We start from the raw sequence: 6,000 nt of genomic DNA on the forward strand, positions 1-6,000 counted from the left end.
TTGGGTTTAATAGGCAGAGTTTGATCAAGGCCTCTCATGTTGTGAGAACAGCAAGTAATGTGGCTTATGTGATTGTGGTGTTACACAACCTAAGTAGGCTACACCTCTGAGTGACCCAGTACCTGGACAGAGATTGTGACAATGGAAGGATGAACAAAGGATTTGTTCTATGCAAAGGATGTATTGCTTTTGCAATTACAGAGAAAGAAAATATTAATATTTGCTCTTATATTTATCAGAGGATCACATACAGTTACTATACTGGGAAGTTAATGTAGGCCCAGACAAAGAAATATTTTTCAAACAGCAATACTAACCTAAAGTTGACAGCTAATGTGCTACTGATTCCTTCGGCTTACTACTGTTATTTGGCATCATACATTCAAATGACTATAACAATGTTGAACCCCTGCTAACCACCAGCCTCCTCATCCGAGAGTTATCCTTACTAGGCATGAGATGACACTCTCATTTCACATATCTTTATATATAATACACTACTGTGGCTGTCCGTTTGTCTGTCCAGGATTTTAAATCACCTGTAGCTCGCAATTACTGACCTGCAATTTGGTACACATACGAGGTGTGGCAGAAAAGTAATGAGACTGATTTTTTATTTACCAAAGTTTTTATTTTTTTCAAACATCAATGTTATCCCCTTCAAAGTAGTTCCCTTGGGCAGCTACACACCGATGGAGACGTTGTTCCCACTGTTGGTAGCAGCGCTGGAAGTCTTCAACCGGTATGGTCTTCAGCATGTCCGTTACACTCTTTTGGATGTTTTCTAAAGATCCCGAAATGACGTCCTTTGAGGACATTTTTCAGTTTAGGAAAAAGGAAAAAGTCACAGGGACTGAGGTCAGGTGAATAAGGGGGCTGGGAAACCACAGGAATGCCTTTTGTGGTCAAAAATTCTGTTATGGAGAGGGCAGTTTTTCGGCACCATTTTGGCACAGACCTTTCGCATGTGCAAATGTTCAGTCAAAATTTGATGAACGGTAAATCTGTTCAAATTTAATTATTCACTCAACATTCTTAATGTTAAACAACGGTCTGATCTCACAAGAGTGTTCACACGTTCGATGTTTTCATTTGTTTTCCAAGTTGAAGTCCTCCCTGAACGGTGTTCATCTTCAACGTGTTTTCTGCCTTCCAAAAATTATTTGTGCCAGCGAAAAACTTGAGCTCGGGATAAAGAATGTTCCCCATAGGCCTGTTTTAACTTTTCAAACGTCACACTTGCCGTTTAATGGCACAACGTTGCTCCAAATTCCGCTGTTCCATTTTGCGTGACGCACAACCAAAAACACAACTTCGCTAATAGCAGTCACAAAAATCACGTAGTTAACGGAAGGAGTTGAAACTTGCACTGAGCTATGGGAGGGTACTGATACACGTGCTCTATCAAGGACAACAGCGCATCGTTGCCAGATCGCTTGCAGTGTTGCCAGTCTCGTTACTTTTCTGCCACACCTCGTATACTACGTGATGTCTACTGTCTGCTTCCAAGGTTATTCCACTTCTTTTTATTTTTATTTTATTGTAGAATCAACTCTCGGCAGCAGACAGCAGGGTGGCTGTGCAGCACATGCATACAGGCGCTGTTCTCATCCCTACCATCTTCGCTGTCACTTCCCCTACCTCTTCATATCGTAAATCATTTTTGGGACAGATTAAAGACTTAAGTGAAAAATTAAAGAAAATGTACTAAGTAATTGCAATACAAACACTGACCTAATCAGTTTTAACACGAAAAGATGCCGCCAAAAGAAGAGAAGAAGTGGGCCGCTGGGGTGGAGAAAAGAAGAGCTGCCCAGGAAGAAGCAAGTGCATCAACCTCTGAGCAAACGAACGCTAAACATACAGAGAATGAGGATGAAAACTAGGAACCACCATCTACTCAAAGCACTGTGATGTTCCAACAATGATGGATGGATTAAAAGCCAGAAGTCTGTATGACCATCAACATCAAGTGACTCCGTGTGAACCCTAATTACAAAGAGGACTATTTCATTTATGTTAGGTACAATGCCCAGAGGGGATTGGATGGTCCCGTGGCCTGGAACCCCTGCAGATTTTATTTTTTTCTCCAGCCATCTGGAGTTTTTCTTTTTTTTGTTTTTTCTGTCCACCCTGGCCATCGGACCTTACTCCTTTTCTATGTTAACTAATGTTGTCTTATTTTAATTTCTTATTTTGTCTTTTATTTTATTTTCTTCATTATGTAAAGCACTTTGAGCTACTTTTTGTATGAAAGTGTTCTATATAAATAATTGTTGTTGTTGTTGTTGTTGTTGTTGAATGCTCAAGTCAAGTGTATTCACTGCACGTTATTATGCAGTGCGTCATTACTGGTATTACATATTGTTATACAGGCTTCACGATAAAGTGCATTCTCTGAACAATGGACAAAAAATAAAATTTTACTTTTGGAAAAAATATAAAGAATAAAAGAGGAATAGCTTTTAAACAACAAAGCACAAATTTACATTAAAAGCAATTCAGATGTCAATCAGTCATTATCCAACCTGCTCTATACTAATACAGGGTCACGGGGGTCTGCTGGAGCCAATCCCAGCCAGCGCAGGGCAGGAACAAACCCCGGGCAGGGTGCCAGCCCACCGCAGGGCACACACACTAGGGAACATTTGGGATCACCAATTCACCTAACCTACATGTTTTTGGACTGTGGGAGGAAACTGACACAGACCTGGGGAGAACATGCAAACTCCACGCATGGAGGACGCGGGAAGCAAACCCAGGTCTCCTTACTGCGAGGCAGCAGTGCTACCACTGCACCACCGTGCCACCCTGCAATTCAGATGTTTAATGTGAAAGTCATTTTGCACACTTGTCTAACTACCTTAGTTCATTTCAAACTCCATCCTGTAAGCTAAAAGGCATGGTGCAAACTTATGAGACTCCTAACAAACATTAGTTGTGGCTGACAATTCAAACAGATTCCAGAAATTAACAAAATTTTACAAAATTGTATACTCAGAACATATGCAATGCAATATGCATATACACCAACCTGTTGTGAACAATGGAACAAGGAAGGCAAAAGTTATAGGCTATAACATGCAGATGGCAGTCCTTCATTCATAATCAAAATAATAATCCTCAAACTGGCACTGAATAGGAGACACTGGCATAGCAAAGTCAAATTAAACATAACTTCAAATGTAGACTTTAAATGCACTACTAAAGTCATATTATAATTCAGAGTATAAGCATCTCACAGACAGGCTTACATTAACTTCACAAACCCCATCCTGTGTTTTTTAGCACCATCAGTGCCTTAATGATTATAATCTTCACATTTGCTCCTGCAATTCTAAAATAAGGTTCTCGATAGTTAGAAAATATTAACATTGTTAATTCATTGCATAATAATACTGAATTATTTACATCCATTAGCAACAATGGGGTAAACAGGAAATAGGAATCATGGGTAAATGTAAAAAATAATCATATTTCGATTTTGTTTAATTTTTGATGCTATTAGGCTAGAAGGTTTAGTTCAAAGGCCTAAATATAATTTATATGTTTACAGTGTAAGGGTCTTCAATATATACAATATACATATATACAGTATATATATATATATATATATATATATATATATATATATATATATATATATATATATATATATATATATATATAAACATGTTACGGCCAAAGCCCGGCCGTTTCGCATTTTGACCGAGAGGTGTGGCCAAAGTCCGAATTACTAGAAATGACCAGTGTATATATACAAAGTACTTTGGCCGGCCATTTTGCAAAATGGTGAGAACTCCCTGGCCAAAATTTGATGTGCTGATGTAAGACTGTCCGGTCAAGGTGCAAAGATGCTTAAAAATTTCAGATGCAGATTCAGAAGTGAGTTTTCCATTCTGCATGAGAAACTGCTCAAGGTGGGTCTTATTCAGATAGCGGATGCCACTTGAGATGGCCATGTAAAGGTCCAAACATTGAATAAAACATTTTAAGAATTCATGTATGTTACCATGAAGATGCAGTGATTGCGGTCTCACAGCTCCAGAGTCCTGAGTTTCAGTGCCAGGAACAGACATTGTCTGTATGGAGTTTGCATGTTCTCTGTATGCCTATATGGAATGTTTATTCTTCAGTTATGCAAATTCTACTCCCATCTCTTGGAGAGGTTCAGGTTAATTTAACTGGAGACAATACATTCTTATGACTGTGAGTGCACTGCAATAGACTGGAGCTCTGTCCAGGATTTGTCCATGCCTTATTGGTTCAAAATGGTACTATCCCAGGAGGTCATCAGTATCAGGTTGAAAACAACATGCTGGTTAAACAGTTGGCTGGGCATTATGACAGAAGTCAAACAAGTGCTGAATCGTGTACTGTGACTTATCAAGGCCAAGTACTGTGCAACTGCTTTTCCTTGGAGACAACTGCCTGTGGAACGTGCAGAGTAGACAGGAGCTGGCATTCCTGAATAGCCCATTAATACCCGATTGGAGATAAGGAAAAGATGCTTACTTCACATAATGTACATATTGCTAGGAAATTGCAGTTGTATGTGGTTGAGCCTCTACTTGTGAAAAAATGTCACCAGGCGAAGCTGCCATGAAAATATTTCATATTGCTAACTAAGGTCAGGAAGACCCAACCCAAAAGCATACCAACTATAACCAAGTCCTGTGTTAATGTGTTTTAAAATAAACATAAGGGACTTCAGCCATTCATGCAGCAATGTCATACTAATGAGCTGTTTTTAAACATGCAGTATTATTTAACATGTACATTATAATTTAATAAAGACAGTACTTTGTGATTCAAGCCAAATTCCTTTATCTCAGAAAAATCTACAATTGCATTCCAAACAAAGACAGCAAACACATTGAATGGGTGACCATGATCAGTGATAAAATCCATCCATGTTGCAATGATTAACTGATTCACTAAGTATTCAATGCCCCTGAAAGGGAAGCTGTGGCCACTAATAGGCTGTTAAATGCAAGACAGGGCAATAAATTCACTGTGGAATACACGATAAATTTTGAAAGGCTCTCTGCTGACTTGGGCTGAGGTGGAACGTAATGCTTTAATATCAGTTTTCATGAATGATTTTTCAGAGTAATTGAAAAACGATATGTGAGTCACAATGTGGGGAATGCCTTAGAGAATGAAGTAAGCTCTAAAATTAAGAACTAATTTATCTAAAAGAAAGATGAAAAGGGCAAAATTAAAACCATTCCCTAAAACCCTGTCAGGTAATAAACACACTCTGAGGCATCTAATGAGCTTGGCAAATCCATTATTAGTTTAAAAGGAAAACAATCCAAGAGATATATTATTTATTGTGAAGGTGGAAATAATTTAAGAAATATGTGCCAAAGCTCCAGAGAAACTACCTCTCTTTATGTATTTTTTCTCAAGGTGAGTAGCTGTTTCTAACCCCAAAACCTTAGCACCTTGTTCCTGTCAATACAAATTGAAACCAACATTCAAATTTTAGCCTTACTTCATTTGAGTGCTGTTGGGCAAAATGCCAGCTCTGCCTTAAATTAGCAAATTAACATGACTGTGTTACCAGGAAAACATAAAATCAAAATACAAACTATAGGCAAGTAACCTATTGGTACTGGTTTTATTAAGCATTTAACCTCACCTTTAAAAGTGATTAATACTCTTATGTATGAGATGAGGAAATTATGTCCTTCCTAGTTATCAACTGTTCCACTTATAAATTATTTTAGAACATAAGTGGTTTAAGTGTTCAAATCTAATGAATGTTAGGGAGACTTACAAATTACAGTGCAATAGCAAGGATTGTTTTTGAACTGTATCAAAACAGCGCTCCATCAATGAATTCTCACTGTTCCTCCGTGACAACTATTCCAGGGGAATACTCTATCTAAAGTCTTTAGTAAGCAAAATTTGTTTGGACTGCTGCCACATTGCCATTAGACTATGTCATATATTTTGTGGGAAATGGAAATTTACACAAAACAAAATTGAGAC

Source organism: Polypterus senegalus, chromosome 1 (assembly GCF_016835505.1).
Source record: "Polypterus senegalus isolate Bchr_013 chromosome 1, ASM1683550v1, whole genome shotgun sequence".
Taxonomy (NCBI): domain Eukaryota; kingdom Metazoa; phylum Chordata; class Cladistia; order Polypteriformes; family Polypteridae; genus Polypterus; species Polypterus senegalus.